General features: G+C 42.2%; 12 non-coding genes across 12 annotated transcripts; 4 read left to right on the top strand and 8 right to left on the bottom strand.

Annotated features, from left to right (window-relative positions):
• Nucleotides 1-408: 408 nt before the first annotated feature.
• trnac-gca (transfer RNA cysteine (anticodon GCA)) lies at nt 409-480 on the bottom strand. The gene has a single exon. It is a non-coding gene; the product is annotated as a tRNA-Cys (tRNA).
• A 184-nt stretch (nt 481-664) lies between these two features.
• On the bottom strand, nt 665-736 carry trnac-gca (transfer RNA cysteine (anticodon GCA)). Its single transcript has one exon. It is a non-coding gene; the product is annotated as a tRNA-Cys (tRNA).
• A 548-nt stretch (nt 737-1,284) lies between these two features.
• trnac-gca (transfer RNA cysteine (anticodon GCA)) lies at nt 1,285-1,356 on the bottom strand. Its single transcript has one exon. It is a non-coding gene; the product is annotated as a tRNA-Cys (tRNA).
• A 186-nt stretch (nt 1,357-1,542) lies between these two features.
• On the bottom strand, nt 1,543-1,614 carry trnac-gca (transfer RNA cysteine (anticodon GCA)). Its single transcript has one exon. It is a non-coding gene; the product is annotated as a tRNA-Cys (tRNA).
• A 4,839-nt stretch (nt 1,615-6,453) lies between these two features.
• Nucleotides 6,454-6,525, bottom strand: trnae-cuc (transfer RNA glutamic acid (anticodon CUC)). Its single transcript has one exon. It is a non-coding gene; the product is annotated as a tRNA-Glu (tRNA).
• A 1,105-nt stretch (nt 6,526-7,630) lies between these two features.
• trnay-gua (transfer RNA tyrosine (anticodon GUA)) lies at nt 7,631-7,718 on the top strand. Its single transcript is given in 2 exon segments — nt 7,631-7,667; nt 7,683-7,718. It is a non-coding gene; the product is annotated as a tRNA-Tyr (tRNA).
• Nucleotides 7,719-9,084: 1,366 nt separating this feature from the next.
• trnay-gua (transfer RNA tyrosine (anticodon GUA)) lies at nt 9,085-9,172 on the top strand. Its single transcript is given in 2 exon segments — nt 9,085-9,121; nt 9,137-9,172. It is a non-coding gene; the product is annotated as a tRNA-Tyr (tRNA).
• Nucleotides 9,173-9,278: 106 nt separating this feature from the next.
• Nucleotides 9,279-9,350, bottom strand: trnae-cuc (transfer RNA glutamic acid (anticodon CUC)). The gene has a single exon. It is a non-coding gene; the product is annotated as a tRNA-Glu (tRNA).
• A 1,378-nt stretch (nt 9,351-10,728) lies between these two features.
• On the top strand, nt 10,729-10,800 carry trnae-uuc (transfer RNA glutamic acid (anticodon UUC)). The gene has a single exon. It is a non-coding gene; the product is annotated as a tRNA-Glu (tRNA).
• An 83-nt stretch (nt 10,801-10,883) lies between these two features.
• On the top strand, nt 10,884-10,971 carry trnay-gua (transfer RNA tyrosine (anticodon GUA)). The gene is given in 2 exon segments: nt 10,884-10,920; nt 10,936-10,971. It is a non-coding gene; the product is annotated as a tRNA-Tyr (tRNA).
• Nucleotides 10,972-11,079: 108 nt separating this feature from the next.
• On the bottom strand, nt 11,080-11,151 carry trnae-cuc (transfer RNA glutamic acid (anticodon CUC)). The gene has a single exon. It is a non-coding gene; the product is annotated as a tRNA-Glu (tRNA).
• A 9,569-nt stretch (nt 11,152-20,720) lies between these two features.
• trnae-cuc (transfer RNA glutamic acid (anticodon CUC)) lies at nt 20,721-20,792 on the bottom strand. The gene has a single exon. It is a non-coding gene; the product is annotated as a tRNA-Glu (tRNA).
• Nucleotides 20,793-24,427: the final 3,635 nt, after the last annotated feature.

Genomic DNA, 24,427 nt, shown 5'->3' with positions numbered 1-24,427 from the left:
TCAAAATCAGAATCAACAACTCTACAACTCAAACCCTCTAAATAAGACAAGTCCAAAGGAGACACCCAGATTTGAACTGTGGACGACTTGATTACAGACTCACTTTGAAATCATGTCGTTGATTATGTCAAGCAAGCCAGATCCAAAACGTAGACCTATTGATCTGCAGACAAATGCTCTGTTGTTGAGCTATAACCCAGTACTGCAAGAGCACAAACATCAAAAATGAATTTATGTCAAGGATTTGTTTATTCCTAATATGCCAAGCTCAAATTAGGCACAGGGAATGAACCTGGGACCTCTTGATCTGCAATCAAACGCCGTGCCATTGAGATATAACCCTGTACAGTATGAGCAAAAAAAGGCAGGAAGATATGGCAACACATATTCCTAACATGCCAAGTCCAAAGGGGGCATCCGGATTTGAACCGGGGACCTCTTGATCTGCAGTCAAATGCTCTACCACTGAGCTATACCCCCACAGATTCCCTGGACCATAGCCTCACACAAGATGACAGACTCACTTTTGAATAAAGTTTATGGAAATGACAAGCATGCCAAATACAAAAAAGATCCTCTCGAGAGGATGCACCACTGAGTTACAATCACATAGAATCTTTCTATATAGATATGTTTGCACTTATTCCTAAACTGCCAAATCCACAAGGGGCACCCAGATTTGAACCAGGGACCTTTTAATCTGCAGTCAAATGCTCTACCACTGAACTACACCCCCACATCTTTGCAGAAAAATGCTCTTTCATTGAGCCATACCCCCACAGACTTCTGTGCTTAGAGCCAAAGATTAAGTTAGATCCTACGATTCAATAATATCAAACATTGACTGCTTCACTGTAAACTCAGGTCTTTGGTTACTCCAAATCAAAATCAGCAACTCTACAACTCAAAACCTCCAAATAAGACAAGTCCAAAGTGGACATCCAGATTTGAACTGTGGACGACTTGATTACAGACTCACTTTGAATTAATGTCGTTGATTATGTCAAGCAAGCCAGATCCAAAATGTAGACCTATTGATCTGCAGACAAATGCTCTGTCGTTGAGCTATAACCCCGTACTGCATGAGCACAAATCTCAAAAATGAATTTATGTCAAGGATTTGTTTATTCCTCATATGCCAAGCCCAAATTAGGCACATGGAATGAACCTGGGACCTCTTGATCTGCAATCAAACGCCGTGCCATTGAGATATAACCCCGTACAGTATGAGCACAAAAAGGCAGGAAGATTTGGCAACACATATTCCTAACATGCCAAATCCAAAGGGGGCACCCGGATTTGAACCGGGGACCTTTTGATCTGCACTCAAATGCTCTACCACTGAGATATACCCCTACAGACTACCTGGATCATAGCCTCACACAAGATGACAGACTCACTTTTGAATGAAGTTTTTGGATATGACAAGCATGCCAGATACAAAAAAGAACCTCTCGAGAGGATGTGCCACTGAGTTACAATCACATACAGAATCTTTCTATATAGATATGTTTGCACTTATTCCTAATCTGCCAAATCCATAAGCAGCACTCGGATTTGAACCGAGGACCTCTTGATCTGCACTCAAATGCTCTACCACTGAACTATGCCCCCACATCTTTGCAGAAAAATGCTCTTTCATTAAGCCATACCCCTACAGAATTCTGTGCTTCGAGCCAAAGATTAAGTTAGATCCTTCGATTCAACAATATATAACATTGACTCCTTCACTGTAAACTCAGGTCTTTAGTTACTCCAAATCAAAATCAGCAACTCTACAACTCAAAACCTCCAAATAAGACAAGTCCAAAGGGGACACCCAGATTTGAACTGTGGACGACTTGATTACAGACTCATCCGACCTGTTCTCCCTGTAAGCGTATTGATGAGGGTCCAAATTGACATCAATTATATCCTTCATGTGAGCCATAACCAGCCTTTCAAAGCATTTCATGATTATCGGTGTCAGAGCCACTGGACGGAAATCATTCATGCATGTCACGGCCGAGCATTTGGGAACGGGAATAATAGTTGATGTCTTGAGACACACTGGCACCACAGCTTGGGAGAGTGACCTGTTAAAGATGTCAGTTAGCACTTCAGCCAGTTCATGAGCACAGTCCTTCAAAACCCTGCCGGGGATATTATCTGGACCTGCTGCTTTGCGTGTGTTAATTCTCAGCAGGGTTCTTCTTACATCCTCAGTGGACACACTAAAAGGCAGTTCACCTGGGTGGAGTGTAAGTCCAGAGAAGGGAGGGGCATTTGTTGTCTCAAAGCGGGCATAAAATGCATTCAAGGCATCGGGAAGAGATGGATCCTGAGGGCAAACAGTGTCTCTTTTACTATAAGCAGTGATGCTCTTGATGCCCTTCCACATGCTCCGGGAGTCATTGGTGGAGAAGTGACCCTGTATTTTATGTGCATATTTAGCCTTTGCTCTCTTGATCCCCCCCTCTAAATCCCTCCTCGCCGTTCTCAGTGTAAGTGCGTCACCTGTCCTAAAGGCTAAATCCCGTGCCTTTAGAAGACACCGCACCTCTCCATTCAACCAGGGTTTCTGATTTGGACAGATAGTGATCTTCCTGGTAGTGGTGACATCATCAATACATTTACTGATGTAGCCACAGACAGATGATGCATATTCTTCTAGGTCCACCCCACCAACGCTGGTTGCTGCTTCTCGGAAAATCTGCCAGTTGGTGCGTTCAAAGCAGTCCTGGAGGATGAGGTTGGCTCCACTTGGCCACACCGTGATGGTTTTAACTGTGGGCTTGATGTCTTTCAGCAAAGGGCGATGAGCAGGAACCAGCAAGATGGAAATGTGGTCAGAAAACCCCAAGTGTGAGAGCGGGGCACCGCTCTGTATGCATCCCGTCTGTTAGTATACACACGGTCCAGCGTGTTATTCCCCCTGGTTTCTATGGAGACGTGTTGGTGGAACCATGGCAGAATATCCGTCAAATTGACATGATTAAAATCACCAGCTACCACAAAAAAAGCCTCGGGATGTTTGTTCTGTAACGCACCAATATGGTCATGAAGTTCCCCGAGAGCCATACTAATGTTAGCACCCGGGGGGATATATACAGCCACAATAAACACAACTGTGAACTCGCGAGGCAAATAGTATAGTCGGCATTTCAATGTCAGGTATTCCACCGCCTCAGAACAGTGGCTGCTTACCGGAGAGCAGTTTATACACCAGTCTTTGTTTATGTCAACACAGAGTCCTCCTCCGCGAGTTTTCCCCGAGAGATGGTTTCGATCGGCTCGGAAGAGTAGCAACCCATCAATATGGTAAACTGAGTCTGGGATGTTGTTACATAGCCATGTCTCCGTTAACAGAAATACACAACAGTTTCTCATTTCCTTATAGCTGCTTAGTCTGAGGCGCATTAAGTCCATCTTGTTGTCAAGCGAGCGGACGTTTGCCAGAAAAAGCATTGGAAACATGGGTCTATTATTAGCCTTTAGCCTGGCTATCAGACCAGCCCGCTTACCCCTCTTCTGCCTTCTTGCACACCGCTTCCTCCTTCCCTTTAACCGGTGTGTATCGCTCCTCTACCTCGCTATGTTCAGAAGCTTTAGCCTGCCCAAAGTTGCTTTAAGCTGTGGTTTAATCGTTATATTGATATTATTAAGTTTAAGAAGTCCAGATAAACTGTACTTTACCACACTATTCCTCGCACGCACGCCGGTAACTGAGAGGCCGCTGCACTGTTGCGCGCCGCCATATTAAGTGAAGGACTTTTTTTTTTTTTGTGAAGGATCACATAGAATCTTTCTATATAGATATGTTTGCACTTATTCCTAAACTGCCAATTCCACAAGGGGCACCCGGATTTGAACCAGGGACCTCATGATCTGCAGTCAAATGCTCTACCACTCAACTATACCCCCACATCTTTGCAGAAAAATGCTCTTTCATTAAGCCATACCCCTAAAGACTTCTGTGCTTAGAGCCAAAGATTAAGTTAGATCCTACGATTCAACAATATCAAACATTGACTGCTTCACTGTAAACTCAGGTCTTTGGTTACTCCAAATCAGAATCAGCAACTCTACAACTCAAAACCTCCAAATAAGACAAGTACAAAGGGGACACCCAGATTTGAACTGTGGACGACTTGATTACAGACTCACTTTGAAATCATGTCGTTGATTATGTCAAGCAAGCCAGATCCAAAATGTAGACCTATTGATCTGCAGACAAATGCTCTGTTGTTGAGCTATAACCATGTACTGCATGAGCACAAACCTCAAAAATGAATTTATGTCAAGGATTTGTTTATACCTAATATGCCAAGCCCAAATTAGGCACATGGAATGAACCTGGGACCTTCCTAAAAGCCAGGAAGATATGGCTACACATATTCCTAACATGCCAAATGCAAAGGAGGCACCCAGATTTGAACCGGGGACCTCTTGATCTGCAATCAAATGCTCTACCACTCAACTATATCCCCACAGACTCCCTGGATCATAGCCTCACACAAGATGACAGACTCACTTTTGAATAAAGTTTTTGGATATGACAAGCATGCCAGATACAAAAAAGAACCTCTCGAGAGGATGTGCCATTGAGTTACAATCACATTCAGAATCTTTCTAAATAGATATGTTTGCACTTATTCCTAATCTGCCAAATCCATAAGCGGCACTCGGATTTGAATCGTGGACCTCTTGATCTGCACTCAAATGCTCTACCACTTAACTATGCCCCCACATATTTGCAGAAAAATGCTCTTTCATTAAGCCATACCCCTACGGACTTCTGTGCTTCGAGCCAAAGATTAAGTTAGATCCTACGATTCAACAATATCAAACATTGACTCCTTCACTGTAAACTCAGGTCTTTGGTTACTCCAAATCAGAATCAGCAACTCTACAACTCAAAACCTCCAAATAAGACAAGTCCAAAGGGGACACCCAGATTTGAACTGTGGACGACTTGATTACAGACTCACTTTGAAATCATGTCGTTGATTATGTCAAGCAAGCCAGATCCAAAATGTAGACCTATTGATCTGCAGAAAAATGCTCTGTTGTTGAGCTATAACCCCGTACTACATGAGCACAAACCTCAAAAATGAATTTATTTATCCAAAGGGGGCATCCGGTTACAATCACATACAGAATCTTTCTATATAGATATGTTTGCACTTATTCCTAATCTATTTAACTTGATTTATTTCAAATGAGTGCAATATTGTTAATGGAAACACCTCTACTGTACAAAGCACGCTCAGTAGAGTCCATTCTTGTAAGTTTGGTCACATAATACTGTAGAATTTGCATAAAAATTTATGTCCACGGGAGCACTACGGAGGTCCCGCTGAATAAATTGTAAATGGACATTTAAAAAAAAAAAAAACCCTCCCATTTGCCATTTATTCAGCACACCCTTCCTAATGGTTCCCTGGACAGATAAATTTTTGCGATTTCGTGGTTGAAGTCTCATCAGATGTACTCTGCAAGCTCCGAGGAATCCATTTTTGTAAGTTTTGTCCCATAATACTGAAGAAATATGCATAGAGAAAATGTTGGATTTTGGTTAATTTCAAAAATGTCACAAATTTTAGGCAATAAAATAGAAAGTTGCCTACGTGCTGGAATGTACAAAACCGATGACAAACATATGGTCAGACATACATACAGGGCCTTTCTTGAGAATAAATCAAGCAAGGGGCCTCTCCTCTCTAGGGAGGTATAAAAATTGTAATCATAAGGAAAAGTTTGACTATTGTGGAACCGCACCATATAGTGTATATAAGGAGATACCAAATAACATTCGAGAGATTTCCTTGCAAGGACTCTCGGCGTTGTTTTCCATAAAATAAAGTATTTTCTTCTGAGAGAAAACCACTGACTGAGTGTGATTCTTCTGAGAACCGGTAGACGAAACTACATCAGCAACTTTGCGGATTAAAAATTGGTCTCACTTTCATTATTAACCTCACAATATGTCAATTTTGTACCTTGACAGACCGACGATAGGCAGTTTTTCATGTCCCTTGAATGCATGCAACACTATTTATTTCTGTAAACCACACTGGCCAGATTATGGAAAGTGGCCACAAGCTTGTGCCCAGTTAAAGCTGGCCAGTTCCCATATGGTCTAGCAGTTAGGATTCCTGGTTTTCTCCCATGCGGCCAGGGGTCAACTCCCGGTATGGGAAAGCTTGAACTTTTTTGCTTCCCTCCTCAAAATGTAAAAGGACCGTGATATGTCGAGGTTCTGTCTAGCACTTTGTCCCTTCGATAGCTCAGCTGGTAGAGCGGAGCACTGTAGGTTGGAGTGTTGGCAATCCTTAGGTCGCTGCTTCGACTCCGGCTCGAAGGAGGTCTTTTTTTCAAGTGTTCACCATTTTTTTTTGGTTTGGAGCTTGCTCTCTCGCAGCTGTTAGCAGAGCTTGAATTTGCAGTCCACAATTGGAAGCCAAAAGATCTTTCCCTGACCGGGAATCGAACCCAGGCCACGGCGGTGAGAGCACCGAATCCTAACCACTAGACCACCAGGGAGGGGCTGTTCTCTGACTACGGATCAGAAGATTCTAGGTTCGACTCCTGGCTGGCTCGCTCTGTGCATGTTTTTCTCCGGCTTATTTTGTTGTTGTGTTTTTTTTCTCTTCTCCAAAATCCAGAAGAAAAGGCAAATCTTCAGGCATTCTTCTTTTTTTCCAAAAAAGACATATTCTGCACACCCTTTCCGATGTCTAGGGAAGACACGGACATGCTTCGGTATTGCCATTCGTCTCACAAGCACTCCGACAAGCTCGGCGATTATAGGGGAAATAAACTGCAGGCTGGCAGCCAGTTGATTTTCGAATGAACAATTTCATCGCTACTCTGTAACTGCTTCATTACTTTGAAGGGTATAATGCCATGTGGTTTTGACGTCATGGGCTTGCCATTTTGAAGCCTTATCACTAATTGCCACCTGGACATTTAGAATAAGTTGTAAACTGAGTTAAACTGAAGGAGCGAATAATCAGCAACTTTGCCGATTAAATATTGGTCTCACTTTCATTGTTACCCTCACAATGTCATTTTTGTACCTTGACAGAGTGACGATAGGCAGTTTTTCCTCTAGATAACGGTTGCCGTGTGTGTCTTCAAATGGATGACACAAGTATTTTCACCTGGAAAAGAGCTTAATTACCAGTTCGAGGTATCAATTCAGCAATCACAGGAATCTGCCCAAATAAACGGAACTCCCAGGCTGAGTAAAAAAAAACAGATCCCTTGAATGCATACAACACTATATAATTCAGAAAACCGTCCTTTTGGATAATTCTTGTTTTGCCAAATTATTATCACATTGTTACAGTCGCAGACCTAAAGCAACAGGCCACTACAAGATCCTGCGCCCACACTGACCACATGTATGGAAAGTGCGCCAGAAGCCAATGGCCAGTTTAAGGTTTCCAAATCCCATATGGTCTAGCGCTTAGGATTCCTGGTTTTCACCCAGGCGGCCCAGGTCTGACTCCCGGTATGGGAACGCATGCTCCTTTTTGATTCCCTCCTCAAAAATCCAGCACATCTTCCTGCACCAGAAGTGACTTTTTGGCCAGCAGTAGAGCTACAAGACCGTGATATGTCGAGGTTCTGTCTAACACATGCCCCTTCGATAGCTCAGCTGGTAGAGCGGAGGACTGTAGGTTGGAGTGTTGGCAATCCTTAGGTCGCTGGTTCGACTCCGGCTCGAAGGAGGTCTTTTTTTCAAGTGCTCACCATTTTTTTGGTTTGGAGCTGGCTTTCTAGCAGCTGTTAGCAGAGCTTGAATTCGCAGTCCACAATTGGAAGCCAAAAGAGCTTTCGCTGACCGGTAATCGAACCAGGGCCGCGGCAGTGAGAGCGCCGAATCCTAACCACTAGACCACCAGGGAGGGGCTGGTGGGCTGGTGGGCTTACCTCCTGAAAACAAGGTGAGAATAAGCAGACAGCAATGCTTGCCACTGTCACATCTAAAACCAACAACTCTGTAGCAATCAGAGGTCTTTACTATTGGTGGGCCAGTGGCGCAATGGATAACGCGTCTGACTACGGCTCAGAAGATTCTAGGTTTGACTCCTGGCTGGCTTGTTTTTCTCCGGCTTATTTTGTTGTTTTTATTTTTTTTCTCTTCTCCAAAATCCAGAAGAAAAGGCAAATCTTTAGGCATTCTTCTTTTTTTCTAAAAAAGACATATTCTGCACACCCTTTCCGATGTCTAGGGAAGACACGGACATGCTTCGGTATTGCCATTCGTCTCACAAGCACTCCGACAAGCTCGGCGATTAAAGAGGAAATAAACTGCAGGCTGGCAGCCAGTTGATTTTCGAATGAACAATTTCATCGCTACTCTGTAACTGCTTCATTACTTTGAAGGGTGTAATGCCATGTTGTTTTGATGTCACGGGCTTGCCATTTTGAAGCCTTATCACTAATTGCCACCTGGACATTGAGAATAAATTGTAATCTGCATTAAACTGAACGAGCGAATAATCAGCAACTTTGCGGATACAAAATTGGTCTCACTTTCATTATTAACCTCACAATATGTCAATTTTGTACCTTGACAGAGTGACAATAGGCAGTTTTTCCTCTAGATAACGGTTGCCGTGTGTGTTTTCAAATGGATGACACAAGTATTTTCACCGGGAAAAGAACTTAATTACCAGTTCGAGGTATTAATTCAGCAATCACAGGAATCTGCCCAAATAAACTGATCTCCCGGGCTGAGTAAAAAAAAACAGATCCCTTGAATGCAAACAACACTATATAATTCAGAAAACCGTCCTTTTGGATAATTCTTGTTTTGCCAAATGATTATCACATTGTTACAGTCGCAGACCTAAAGCAACAGGCCACTACAAGATCCTGCGCCCACACTGACCACATGTATGGAAAGTGCACCACTGGCCAGTTTAAGGTGTCCAAATCCCATATGGTATAGTGGTTAGGATTCCTGGTTTTCACCCAGGTGGCCCTGGTTCGACTGCCGGTATGGGAACGCATGCTTTTTTTTGCTTCCCTCCTCAAAAATCCAGCACATCTTCCTGCACCAGATGTCGAGGTTCTGCCTAATACTTTACCCCTTCGATAGCTCAGCTGGTAGAGCAGAGGACTGTAGTTTGGAGTGTTGGCAATCCTTAAGTCGCTGGTTCGACTCCGGCTCGAAGGAGGTCTTTTTTTTCAAGTGCTCACCATTTTTTTGGTTTGGAGCTGGCTTTCTGGCAGCTGTTAGCAGAGCTTGAATTCGCAGTCCACAATTGGAAGCCAAAAGAGCTTTGCCTGACGGGGAATCGAACCCGGGCCTCGGCGGTGAGAGCACCGAATCCTAACCACTAGACCACCAGGGAGGGACTGCTGTGATGGTGGGCTGGTAGGCTTACCTCCTGATAACAAGGTGAGAATAAGCAGACAGCAATGCTTGCCACTGTCACATCTAAAACCAACAAGTCTGTAGCAATCGGGAGTCTCTACTATCGGTGGGACAGTGGTGCAATGGATAACGTGTCTGACTACGGATCAGAAGATTCTAGGTTTGACTCCTGGCTGGCTTGCTCTGTGCTTGTTTTTCTCCGGCTTTTGTTGTTGTGTTTTTTTTTCTTCTCCAAAATCTAGAAGTAAAGTGAAATCTCCAGGCATTCTTCTTTTTTTCCAAAAAAAACATATTCTGCACACCCATTCCGATGTCTAGGGGAGACACGGACATGCTTCGGTATTGCCATTCGTATTTCAATTTTGGACCTTGACAGACCAACGATAGACAGTTTTTCATCCAGAAAACGGTTCCAATGTGTGTTTTCAGATGCATGACACAGGTATTTTCACCTGGACAAGAGCTTAATTACCAGTTCAAGGTATCAATTCAGCAATCCCAGGACTCTGGCCAAAAAACTGAACCCCCGGGGTGAGTCAACAAACATGACCCTTGAATTCATGAAACACCATTTATTTATGTAAACCACACTGGCCAGATTTAATGAAAGTGGCCCACAAGCTTGTGCCCAGTTAAAGCTGGCCAGTTCCCATATGGTCTAGCAGTTAGGATTCCTGGATTTCTCCCATGCAGCCAGGGGTCGACTCCCGTGATGGGAAAGCTTGATCTTTTTTGCTTCTCTCCTCAAAAAGCCAGCACATCTTCCTGCACCAGAAGTGACTTCTTGGACAGCAGTAGTGCTACAGAACCCTGATAGATTGAGGTTCCGATGTCTATGGGGAGTCGCGTAACATGCTTCGGTATTGCCATTCTTCACACAAGCACTCCGACAATCTGCATTAAACTTAAGGAGCGAATAATCAGCAACTTTGCGGATACAAAATTGGTCTAACTTTCATTATTAACCTCACAATATGTCATTTTTGTACCTTTACAGAGTGACAATAGGCAGTTTTTCCTCTAGATAACGGTTGCCGTGTGTGTTTTCAAATGGATGACACAAGTATTTTCACCTGGAAAAGAGCTTAATTACCAGTTCGAGGTATCAATCCAGCAATCACAGGAATCTGCCCAAATAAACTAAACTCCCGGGCTGAGTAAAAAAAACAGATCCCTTGAATGCATACAACACTATATAATTCAGAAAACCGTCCTTTTGGATAATTCTTGTTTTGCCAAATGATTATCACATTGTTACAGTCGCAGACCTAAAGCAACAGGCCACTACAAGATCCTGCGCCCACACTGACCACATGTATGGAAAGTGCACAACTGGCCAGTTTAAGGTGTCCAAATCCCATATGGCCTAGTGGTTAGGATTCCTGGTTTTCACCCAGGCGGCCCTGGTTCAACTCCCGGTATGGGAACGCATGCTTTTTTTTGCTTCCCTCCTCAAAAATCCAGCACATCTTCCTGCACCAGATGTCGAGGTTCTGTCTAATACTTTACACCTTCGATAGTTCAGCTGGTAGAGCAGAGGACTGTAGTTTGGAGTGTTGGCAATCCTTAGGTCGCTGGTTCGACTCCGGCTCGAAGGAGGTCTTTTTTTTCAAGTGCTCACCATTTTTTTTGGGTTTGGAGCTGGCTTTCTGGCAGCTGTTAGCAGAGCTTGAATTCGCAGTCCACAAATGGAAGCCAAAAGAGCTTTCCCTGACGGGGAATCGAACCCGGGCCTCGGCGATGAGAGCGCCGAATCCTAACCACTAGACCACCAGGGAGGGTCTTCTCTGGCTTATTTTGTTGTTGTGTTTTTTTTTCTTCTCCAAAATCTAGAAGAAAAGGCAAATCTCCAGGCATTCTTCTTTTTTTCCAAAAAAGACATATTCTGCACACCCATTCCGATGTCTAGGGGAGACACGGACATGCTTCGGTATTGCCATTCGTATGTCAATTTTGAACCTTGACAGACCGACAATAGACAGTTTTTCATCTAGATAACGGTTGCAATGTGGTTTTCAGATGCATGACACAAGTATTTTCACCTGGACAAGAGCTTAATTACCAGTTCAAGGTATCAATTCAGCAATCACAGGACTCTGGCCAAAAAACTGAACCCCCGGGGTGAGTCAACAAACATGTCCCTTGAATGCATGTAACACTGTTTATTTCTGTAAACCACACTGGCCAGATTTAATGAAAGTGGCCCACAAGCTTGTGCCCAGTTAAAGCTGGCCAGTTCCCATATGGTCTAGCAGTTAGGATTCCTGGATTTCTCCCATTCAGCCAGGGGTCGACTCCCGTGATGGGAAAGCTTGATCTTTTTTGCTTCTCTCCTCAAAAAGCCAGCACATCTTCCTGCACCGGAAGTGACTTTTTGGACAGCAGTAGAGGTACAGAACCCTGATAGATTGAGGTTCCGATGTCTATGGGGAGTCGCGTAACATGCTTCGGTATTGCCATTCATCACACAAGCTCTCAGATAAGCTCGGCGATTAACGTGGTAATAAAATGCAGGCTGGTGGGCCAGTTGATTCTAGATTGAACAATTTCATCTCTACTCTGTAACTGCTTTACTACTTTGAAGGGTGTAATGCCATGTGGTTTTGATGTCATGGGCTTGCCATTTGGAAGCCTTATCACTAATTGCCACCTGGACATTGAGAATAAGTTGTAATCTGAGTTAAACTGAAGGAGCGAATAAGCAGCAACTTTGCCGATTAAAAATTGGTCTCACTCTCATTGTTACCCTCACAATGTTATTTTTGTACCTTGACAGAGTGACGATAGGCAGTTTTTCCTCTAGATAACGGTTGCAGTGTGTCTTTTCAAATGGATGACACAAGTATTTTCAACTGGAAAAGAGCTTAATTACCAGTTCGATGTACCAATTAAGCAATCACAGGAATCTGCCCAAATAAACTGAACCCCCGGGGTGAGTAAAAAAAACAGATCCCTTGAATGCATACAACACTATGTAATTCAGAAAACCGTCCTTTTGGATAATTCTTGTTTTGCCAAATTATTATCACATTGTTACAATCGCAGAGCTAAAGCAACAGGCCACTACAAGATCCTGCGCCCAAACTGACCACATGTATGTAAAGTGCGCCAATGGCCAATTTAAGGTGTCCAAACCCCATATGGTCTAGTGGTTAGGATTCCTGGTTTTCACCCAGGCAGCCTCGGTTCGACTCCTGGTATGGGAAAGCTTGATGTTTTTTGCTTCTCTCCTCCAAAAGCCAGCACATCTTCCTGCACCAGAAGTGACTTTTTGGACAGCAGTAGTACTACAGAACCCTGAGCTTCTGATAGGTTCGAACCTACTCATCCATGCTGGCCAGGATTCACCCTCCCCGGCTAGAGAAGGCAGCTCGAGGTGGGTGGAAGTCGGAAGAAAAATTTTAGGATGAGGACTAGAGAAAGCACTTGTACTGTACTCAGGGCACTCAGTGGAATCAATTTATGTACGTTTCATCCCATAATACTGTAGAAATATGCATAGAAAATATGTTGGATTTTGGTTAATTTCAGCACAAGTGGTGCATGTTCACCAAAATGTCACAAACTTTGCCAAGCTGTAACTCCGCCAAAACGGGGCCAAACTGCACCAAACTCGGGTCAGAGTAAGACCTACAGAAGGCCCACCGAACACCGCTGGCCCCCCATCCATAAAACTCCAGGGGGCGGAGTTATGGCCCCCCACATTTTTGATAGTCAAATGGAAGGAAGAGACCTAGCAAATTGAAACTGTGTGACTTGATAGCACTCGAAGGGCCCTCTCTGAAGCCACCTCCCCCAAGTCGATAGACCACCGGGGGCCAGAGATACGGCCCCGCAAATGCAAAAAGTCCCAAAATTTGACCGGCCATAACTCACTCAAAAAGAGGGGAAAAACACCAACCTCTGGTCAATATTAGACCTTGAGGACCTCTATCCGACACCGCCGGCCCCAAGTCCCTGAACCCCCGGGAGAAGAAGATACGGTGCCCCAAACTTGGTATCCATCCAATATGAATAAATGGCAAGTGGGATATGTGTGCACCTGAGGTTTAACAAATAGCAATTCTATTAAATTATAAAAGTGCATGTCTACCCTCAATTTATTTGACAGCATATGTGTCCAATTGCAGATTATCAAATAGCAAGTCTATTTAACTTGATTTATTTCAAATGAGTGCAATATTGTTAATGGAAACACCTCTACTGTACACAGCACGCTCAGTAGAGTCCATTTATGTAAGATTTGTCACATAATACAGTAGAATTTGCATAAAAAATTATGTCCACGGGAGCACTACGGAGGTCCCGCAGAATAAGTTGTAAATGGACATTTAAAAAAAAAAAAAACTCCCATTTGCCATTTATTCAGCACGCCCTTCCTAATGTTTCCGTGGACAGATAAATTTTAGCCATTTCGTGGTTGAAGTCTCATCAGCTGTACTCTGCAAGCTCCGAGGAATCCATTTTTGTAAGTTTTGTCCCATAATACTGTAGAAATATGCATAGAGAAAATGTTGGATTTTGGTTAATTTTACCACAAGTGGTGCATGTTCACCAAAATGTCACAAATTTGCCAAACTGTAACTCCGCCAAAACGCGGCCAAACTACACCAAAATCGGGTCAACGTCAGGCCGTGAGGACTTCTATCCGACGACACCAGCCCCATGTCCCTATGACCCCGGGGGTCCAAGTTACGGCACCCCAACATGTGGAATTTGAACCGTTATAACTCAGGAACCGGACCACCCAGGAACTCGTGGGTGGTCGCATACGGTAGGCCCCTCGACCCTCTAGAGATCCCCTAAAATTTTAGCCCTGGAATCCACCGCTTCGCGGAGATATTAGCAAAAAAATTGTACCATCCACCCCCCTCGCACCTACTCATCCAAGCCGGCCAGGGTGCACCCTCCCCGGCTAGAGAAGGCAGCTCGAGGGGGGTGGAAGTCGGAAGAAAAATCTTAGGATGAGGCCTTGAGAAAACACCTGTACTGTACTCAGCACACTCAGAGGAGTCCATTCATGTAAGTTTTGTCCCATAATACTGTAGAATTTGCATAAAAACCAGCGTTGAATTTTGGCACACATATGCACTACATGTGGTGCGTATCTCACTGTTCATAAAATAGCAACTGTATTTAACTTTATTTATTTCATATGTGTGTTATTGTTAATGAAAAGACCTGTACTGTACTCAGGACACCCAGGGGAACACATTCATGTAAGTTTTATCACGTAATAATGAAGACTGGCCATGTGTTAGAAACTGCTATGGCTTGCAACCTTTTAGCAGAAAATAACACTGCATCGGGATCTGTTTTCATGGTGGTCAGGAGGACAAAAAGACAATATTGTTAACGAAAACACCAGCACTGTACTCAGGACACTCAGAGGAATCCATTCATGTAAGTTTTATCCAATAATAATGTAAAATATGCATAAAAATGTATGTCCACGGGAGCACTTAGGAGGTCCCGCTGAAAAAATTGTAAATGGACATTTTCTAAAAAAAAAACTCCCATTAGCCATTTATTCAGCACGCCCTTCCTAATGGTTCCGTGGACAGATCAATTTTAGCGATTTCGTGGTTGAAGTCTCATCAGCTGTACTCTGCAAGCTCCGAAGAAACCATTTTTGTAAGTTTAGTCCCATAATACTGTAGAAATATGCATAGAAAAAATGTTGGATTTTTGTTAATGTGGTGAACGCACCTACTCATCCAAGCCGGCCAGGGTGCACCCTCCCCGGCTAGAGAAGGCAGCTCGAGAGGGGTGGAAGTCAGAAGAAAAATCTTAGGTTGAGGCCTAGAGGAAACACCTGTACTGTACTTGTCACGCCTGGCTATGCAGTGCTGGGTGTGTCTCTCCCTGGCTTGGCCATGTGTGGGTAATCAAGCCTGAATTGCCTACTGCTGCTGTTCTGTGTCACTTTTAGGTGGAGCTGTTGCGATGGGCCGTGCCGTGCTAATTGGTGGACCGATGAGGGTGTCTTTAAAATCATTGCCTTTCAGTGGATTTGAGTCTCTCTTTCTGCTATTCCGGCCTGACGATGAGAGGCTGGCTGCGGCCGGCGCTTCTTGAACATTCTCCTTTTTGGCTTCCCATTTACTGACTTTTGTAAATCGATCTTTAATAAACCAGCATTATAATTAAATACTAAGTTCAGTGTGGTCTCCCCTATGTCAACTCTACATTGAGCCAAGTGGACTTGACATATGGGGGCTCGTCCGATAAGTTTTGATCCTGAATATTGGTACGTATAGTCTACTTTGATTCCCACTGTCGGCTATGGTAGCGTAGTGCGGTGTGTAGCAACGTCATCGGTGTGATTTTGTGAATGAAATCAGTGGGCGTAGTTTTAGGCATGCCGGTTTTTTCGCCGGATGTTTTGTTTCGGGGAGATCTGCGCTGATCTTGTTGGTTTTGAATTTGGATTTGAGGTAAATTGGGTAGCATTATTTAGTAGATTAGAGTATTTAGTGCAGCCACTTTGTTTGTAATGTGTGATTGCTGTTTACGTAGTGGGGCGACTAAAATTTTGGAGCTATCGTTATCCCCGTGTTAGAGCGCTTTCGCGCAGGGATTAAGGTTGTTGTCACTGGAGTCTGGACCAGGGCACCGCCGTAGAGAACCGGCTGAATTGGCTTCGGTCGGGGCAGTACGTCTCTGTCGGTATTGGTGAGGAAATTATCCTGATTCTTGGACTCAGTGTGAAGATAGGGTTGTATAGTGGGGGGTAAATGTTTAGGGGGAGAGCTCCGTGAGTTGCTCTGCTGCTGGACCTGCTTTTTCACTTTGCAAAATTGTTTGTTTGTGGTTGTTTAAGAGGAATTGGAAAACGTACAGGTATATTTAATTAGTTTGGTTAATAGTGTTTTGAAAATAGTCTGTACAATGAGTGTGTTGGAGGATTTTTTTGCTGCTCCTTCGGAGAGTTTGTTGGTGGAGCTAACAAAAGAGCAGTTGGTGAATGTTGCAGATTTTTATGGGATTGAACTGACACTGCCAAAAACAGCAAAGAAAGATAAATTGATAGATTTTATTCGTGATCGTTTGAAAGAAAATCAAGTGTTTCCTGACAACCCGCCTGTTTCAAGTCCCTCGGCTAAAAGTAACGAATTAACCTATGAGCAACAAAATTTTTTATTGCAGATGCCATTGGATCAAAAGAGATGGGAATTTGAGCAAAAGAAATTGGAAATAGAACAAGATTTAGAACGCAAGAGAATGGAATCTATTGAAAGAGAAAAAGATCGTTTGTTTGAAAGGGAAAAACTGAAGCATTTGGAGTATGAACAGGAGCGGGCTCGTGAACTTGAACGCACCAGGCTTAAGCTGGTGGCTGAAGGTAGAGCCGGTGGAAATTCCACTCAGAAATCGGGTGTAGCAAATATGATAAAGTTTCTTCCAAAATTCAACGAACGAGATCCGGACATATTTTTCTCTTTGTTTGAAAATGTTGCTGCCGACCAGAATTGGAGTGACAAAGATAAGACGTTGCTTTTACAAACGGTATTAGTTGGGCGTGCACAAGAGGCATTTGTGGCACTGTCTTTTGTCGAAAGAAAGAGTTACCAATCAGTAAAAGAGGCTGTGTTAAAAAGTTACGAATTGATTCATGAGGCTTATAGACAACGTTTTCGCAATTGGAGAAAGTCGGAAAAACAAACTCACGCTGATGTGGCCAGAGAGCTTAGTAGTTTTTTTAATCGCTGGCGCACAGCGGAAGGGATTGATTCGTTTAATGATTTGTGCGATTTAGTTATTTTGGAACAGTTGAAGAACATTTTGCCCGAACAGATTTGTACATATTTAAACGAACATAAGGTGAAGACCGCTGCCGAGGCTGCTGTCCTCGCTGATGGATATGTGTTGACGCATAGAAATCATATGCAGGATTTTTCTCCGCGTTATGATAATCGCAAGGAAAATCGCCCCGTCCGCGTAAATGAAGGTTTTCCTGGGAGGTCTTATCCTGCCCCTCGTAATAGAACATGGGAACGTGATGCCGACAGTAAGTGCCATTACTGTTTTGAATTAGGTCATTGGAAAAAGGAATGTCCAGTCTTGAGTGCCCGTAATAAGAGTAAAGTAAGCAATGTCAAAGATGTTGCCTGTGCCTCGTCGATTCCCGCTGCGCAGTTGAGGAATGTTAAGTTAAATGGAACTCAAACTGATCCTGAACATTCTAACATGTTGTGTGATGAATCTAAAATCACAGTGTCTGATTACGCTCCTTTTATCACCGAAGGGTTTGTTTCACTGGTGGGAGATGCTCATAGGGTACCAGTTAAAATATTAGGTGACACTGGGGCTTCAGAGAGTTTCATTTGCCAGTCGGTCCTGCCTTTCTCCTCTTTGTCTGATATTGGGAGTTTTGTGTTGATTCGAGGAATTGGGCTTCAACCGTTTCCAGTGCCATTACATAGAATTCAGTTGCAGTCGGGGTTTGTGAATGGAGAGGTGACTGTAGCTGTACGTCTGACTCTACCGGTAGAAAATATTGACCTGATTATCGGAAATAATTTGGCGGGGGGTTGTGTGTGGCCGGAGATGTCATGTCCATCCCCTGTGGTTAAAACAGTGGCTATGCCATCAGTTGAGCCGGACAAATGTCTTAAAGATTTTCCAGAGGTGTTCACTGCCTGTGCGGTGACGCGAGCAATGGCTCGTGCTCAGACAGTGAAACCATCTGATGTATCTAAGGCTAGTGCAGTTAAAGTGTTTGTACCAGATTTACCAGCACCATTGTCTTCTAGTGAGGTAATTGACTCATAGGAATCCATTCATGTAAGTTTTATGCCATAGTACTAAAGAATTTGCATAAAAACGAGCGTTGAATTTTGGCACACATGTGCACCACAGGTGGTGCGCGTCTCACTGTTCATTAAATAGCAACTCTACTTAACTTTATTCATTTCAAATGAGTGCAATATTGTTAATGGAAACACATCTACTGTACAAAGCACGCTCAGTAGAGTCCATTCATGTAAGTTTTGTCACATAATACTGTAGAATTTGCATAAAAATTTATGTCCACGGGAGCACTACGGAGGTCCCGCTGAATAAATTGTAAATGGACATTTTTTTTAAAAAACCTCCCATTTGCCATTTATTCAGCACACCCTTCCTGATGGTTCCGTGGACAGATAAATTTTAGTGATTTCGTGGTTGAAGTCTCATCAGCTGTACTCTGCAAGCTCCGAAGTATCCATTTTTGTAAGTTTTGTCCCATAATACTGTAGAAATATGCATAGAGAAAATGTTGGATTTTGGTTAATTTCATCAAAAGTGGTGCATGTTCATGTAGCGCCCCCTGCCCTCCTAGGTGTGTCCTGACCTAAGTTCTAATGGGTGGAGCACCAGGTTCCTTTTATTAGTGTCTCTCGACTATAATTTAAGCCCCCATCTCTGATACCAAGTTTTGAAGAGAGTTATTGGTTTCCTAAATAACTAATCTGAAACACGTATCCAAAAGAAACAATTTATTTAACAAACAAAAATATATATATATATATTAATAATAATAATAATAATAATAAGGAAAATACAATATATAATTATATTTATATATTAATAGGATGGTATAAATATCAGATATAAATATTCAGATGATATATATTAGCAACAACCAATAGGTAATTTCAATTTGAATAAGTACAGGTATTAATATTCAATACTGATAAACCAGTAATACATGGATTAGAATAATTAGAAAATCCCTTAGGGAAATATACCCAAGTTTACAAGTCTCAACACTTTTTCGTTTCTCTTATTTGACACTATATGTACACTCTTTGCAACACAAACTGAGAATTATCAGTGAATAATAAATCCACTTAATTCGCTTACTACTTAGAGCACTGATATAACACTAGTAATCCCAGTAACACGTTTCAGCGTTTTACGAACTGTAACCGTAAACTTAATATACAGAAAAAAAAAACAATAGTTAAACAGTGGGCCCACTCACACCATAAACACACTCAAACCCAACCTCGATGCAGGCCTGATTCGTTGCTTGGGTGCGTAGTGGCATTTAAAATGCAAACTGGCCTCTTCTCTCTTCAATGAGCTAAAATAAGACCCATAAGCAGTACCTGTAAGTCCATACGCTGTCCCGATTTTCGTCAAACTCGGCTCGCACCAACTCCACTAACAGCCGTCGCTCCCTCGATGCCGGAGGAACACCCAACACTCCCAGTGGCTGGGCGTGCTATCCGGTTGCAGCTGTACAGTCCCTCGTTATCAGAGGACCTGTGAGCGCTTCCGGTGGCTCAACAGGGCTATCTGATCTCCTCTTACTCTTCCCACATCGACATTATACGTGAAAACTTTGCATCAAACTGTTTTATATTTATATAACCCTCCCTGATAAGGGGGTTACACCCACCAAAATGTCACAAATTGTAGGCAATAAAATAGAAAGTTGCCTATGTGCTGGAATGTACAAAACTGATGACAAACATATGGTCAGACATACATACAGGGCCTTTCTTTAGAATAAATCAAGCAGGGGGCCTCTCCTCTCTAAGGAGGTATTAAAATTGTAATCATAAGGAAAAGTTTGACTATTGTGGAACCGCCCCATATAGTGTACATAAGGAGATACCAAAAAACATTCGAGAGATTTCCTTGCAAGGACTCTCTGCGTTGTTTTCCATAAAATAAAGTCTTTTCTTCTGAGAGAAAACCACTGACTGAGTGTGATTCTTCTGAGAACCGGTAGACGAAACTACATCAGCAACTTTGCGGATTAAAAATTGGTCTCACTTTCATTAATAACCTCACAATATGTCAATATTGTACCTTGACAGACCGACGATAGGCAGTTTTTCATGTCCCTTGAATGCATGCAACACTATTTATTTCTGTAAACCACACTGGCCAGATTATGGAAAGTGGCCCACAAGCTTGTGCCCAGTTAAAGCTGGCCAGTTCCCATATGGTCTAGCAGTTAGGATTCCTGGTTTTCTCCCATGCGGCCAGAAGTGACTTTTTAGACAGCAGTAGAGCTACAGAACCCTGATTGAGGTTCCGATGTCTATGGGGAGTCATGTAACATGCTTCGGTATTGCCATTCATCACACAAGCTCTCGGATAAGCTCGCAATTATCAGGGCTTACCTCCTGATAACAAGGTGAGAATAAGCAGACAGCAATGCTTGCCACTGTCACATCTAAAACCAACAACTCTGTAGCAATCTGGACTGTAGGTTGGAGTGTTGGCAATCATTAGGTCGCTGGTTCGACTCCAGCTCGAAGGAGGTCTTTTTTGGTTTGGAGCTGGCTTTCTCGCAGCTGTTAGCAGAGCTTGAATTCGCAGTCCACAATTGGAAGCCAAAATAGCTTTCCCTGACCGGGAATCGAACCCGGGCCGCGGCGGTGAGAGCGCCGAATCCTAACCACTAGACCACCAGGGAGGGGCTGGTGGGCTGGTGGGCTGGTGGGCTTACCTCCTGAAAACAAGGTGAGAATAAGCAGACAGCAATGCTTGCCACTTTCACATCTAAAACCAACAACTCTGTAGCAATCAGGGGTCTTTACCATTGGTGGGCCAGTGGTGCTCCATGTCACCTGTAGGTCGTGGTTATTCTTTGTTATGACAGCCAATCACGTTCCCGGCTGCTACCATGAAATTTATGTTTTAGCCAATCAGCGCTCGTATTGCAACCGCGAATTGGCCAATCAGCGCTCGTATCGTAACCGCGAATTAGCCAATCAGCACTCGTATCGCAACCGTGATTCCGCCCAGTAACAACAAGAAATTGACCAATCAGCGCTCGTTCCTCAACCGTGATTCTTCATAGTAACAAGTTATCAACAACAATTGATAACGTCAAGAACCCCTGGAGACTTGCGGATCACGGCTGAAGAAGAAGATAATGGTCATCGATTAATTTCTAACCAACATTTGCAATGTAAGTGAATCTTTTATCAATAAAAAAGTAACACTTACAATACTGGTGCACAAATATCCATTAATTTATACTTAACGAATGCACAGATAATCATGAGTTAATGTAAACGAATGAAGGACTAACTAAAACCATTAATTAATGATTACTACATCAGCAACTAATAAACATTCTATATGTTTCATAGATAAATTAATAAATACAATTTTATTAGTTAAATTTACTTTAATGTATTAGTTCCTTAATAACATTATATTAACTAATGACGTAAATGTATATTTTAATTACTACAGTGGCCAAAGCTATTTACTTCAACTTCCAGTTGTCAGCTTTAATTAATCATTAGCTAATGATTTTCAAAGGAATCATTTTATGACTTTACATGTTGAGGTAAAGAGCTATTAACCAATTGTTAATATGTTATTGTGGTTATGGATTTTTTTGGATGTACCTCAACAAGTAAAGTTAAAGTAATAACATAATGATATCTTTACAAATTATTATCTAATGATTCATTAATGATATAATTTTACACTGTTAGTTAATATAATATGTTATTAAGGAATGGATACATTATGACACATTTAACTAATAACAACAATTTTTTGATTTCTTTATCTATTAATCAAAAGTTCAAAAGTTCTTAAATTATCTTTCATTTTTAAATATTTTTTTCATTTTTAATATTTTTTAATTATTTCATTTAAATTATCTTTCTTTTCATTTCGCAGGGTTTACAATTTTTTTTTTAATATATATATTTATATATATCTGAAACTAGCTGAAATATCACCTACAACTTTTTTTATTTAGTAACCTGACACCTTCATGACTAGCTTATCTTGGTTATAACATAAATTATTATTTGTGATTTACGTTTAATTCTGAATATATATTAGGTTGCTAAGTATGTTACATTGGAATTATTAATTTAGCAGAAACAAAGCCATAATTTCTTAAATCGGTAAAATCATTTTGTATCAATATGTTGTGTCAAATAATTTGTCTTTTACTGTACTTTAGGAAGTAGCCATGTAATAAGCGGGATAATATGCAGTCATTATTGTGAATAAAATCTGACAGGCTGACTAACAACACCCTGTAATAATTCCACAACTCAGTAATCCAGTAGAGACCTGATTTATTGATATGACATTTTAACATCAATCTAAAAACAAAACAAAGAAAGAAAACATAACTATGGCCAGATATTATCAATGAACATTTAGACAACACAAAGCAAAACAGACTAGGAGAGGGAAAATAAAAATAAGATCACACAATGAAAACAATCTTACATTAATAATATGTGTCCTGTTGTAATTTGCAGGTGTTTCGTTGGGGCTCATAGTCCTGCACAGTGGCCTGACTTCAACCGAGTGGTGGAGGCCATTTTCACAAGGCTCTGTGCTCTCTACCCAAACGTGGTGCGCTGTGACGGAGTGAGGGTGTCCCGCTTCACTGTGATAGCATGTGCTCACAAGTACATCCAAGAGTGCATCCTCACCAATGCTAAGGTGATGAGTGAGACCACCATCCAGCTCCCAGAAGTGAACGCTGCAACAGTCACACAATGGTGAGTAAATAAGCATTGTCACCGCTAAGCCTAAACTTAAAGCAGCTAAGGGCTGATGTTACACGGCAACTTTTTTTGATCAATGCTGCTGGGCAACTTTGGTTAATATTGCCATCAACAGGCAACCAGGTAAGACACAGAGCGCAAGATTGATCTGAAGTATCCAGATTGAAATTTGTTACCCATTCTCAGTGGGGAACGTACCCAAGAAACACTTCTCAAAATTTTTTGTATCATCAGCCTTAATGTAACCATGGCTGCTTTGCAGGTCTAGAAACAAATCAACAAGAGTTCAACTTCTGTTTTCTTCTTCATTATGAAAGATAAGATTTATGACATGGATCAGCTGTCTTCAGCAGACTGCAAGAATCAATAATTCATAATACAATGTTAATCTCAATAAAGTAGCCATTTCACAAAAGCAGTAATACATTAGACGACTGCTGTGTGATCTCAGCTGTGTCATGCTGCTGCGTCATAGTCATGACAAATAGTAGTTGATCTTTTGTATTGCTTAAATGTTTATTAATATCTGTTGTTTTATGTTTCCCAGGTTCAGAAGGCGTGGCAAGTCACAGGAACAGGAGATTTTGAAGCAGGGTATCCAAGCCCCAGACGCACCAATGGCAGGACCCGAGACGCTTCCTGCAGCTATGCAGAAAGGACCAACTCTGTATCCAGGCAATTTGGCTGAGCCTCGCCTTTTTATCCTGCCACCAAACACTGCTGGGAAGGCAAAACTTAAGGGGAGGTCACAACCCCAGGCCATCTCCCACGCTCCAACATAACATCAAGGCCTTCCTGTCATTGCATCAGCACTACTCATCTCTCTCCCTTTCATTTTACCATCTGTGCAGCTTCCTACAGTGAAAGGCACTTAAGCGCCATCCTCTACAGGTACCTCACAGGTGATGTTCTTCAACCTCCCATTACCTTCAGCTTTGCAACCATCAGCTCAGACACAGACATCCGGTCAAGATGTTCCTTACTCCACTCAGCAATACAGAAAGAGAAAACTGGAGAGGGAGCGCACTGGAACTGTCACAAGAAAATATGTGAAGAAGACAGACATCATTCTTTGCAGAAAGTGTAACAAAGAGAGAAAGCCACCATCACATATTCAGTACTTTGGCAACTGGTTCTGCAAAGAGTCTGAGACTCAATCATATGGTGAATGGAGGGCTGTGCTGCAGGAACGAGGTTATAGATGAAGAAAAAAGGGAAATGGCAACCCTCCAGCTTCTTAAAACTGCTATTTCAGCACGTGATATTTTTATTTGGTAACTTAATGTTTGCTTTATAGTGCAATTTACAAGTCTCCAACAATGACAGCTTTCTCTAAAATGTGTAATTACTGTGTGTTTCCTCTGCTGCATGCCTCTGTTGGAAAAATATTTGATACCATTATATATATATGGTATGTTTATGTTTTTATTATTATCATTATTTTGGTTTTGGTATATTTGATTTACTATTTTTTTAGGGGCGAATACAACACTATATAATTCAGAAAACCGTCCTTTTGGATAATTCTTGTTTTGCCAAATTATTATCACATTGTTAC

The sequence above is a fragment of the Carassius carassius genome, chromosome 38 (assembly GCF_963082965.1).
Source record: "Carassius carassius chromosome 38, fCarCar2.1, whole genome shotgun sequence".
Lineage (NCBI taxonomy): Eukaryota > Metazoa > Chordata > Actinopteri > Cypriniformes > Cyprinidae > Carassius > Carassius carassius.
Note: the sequence above shows the minus strand (reverse complement) of the source record. Positions and strands in the feature narration are given on the sequence as shown.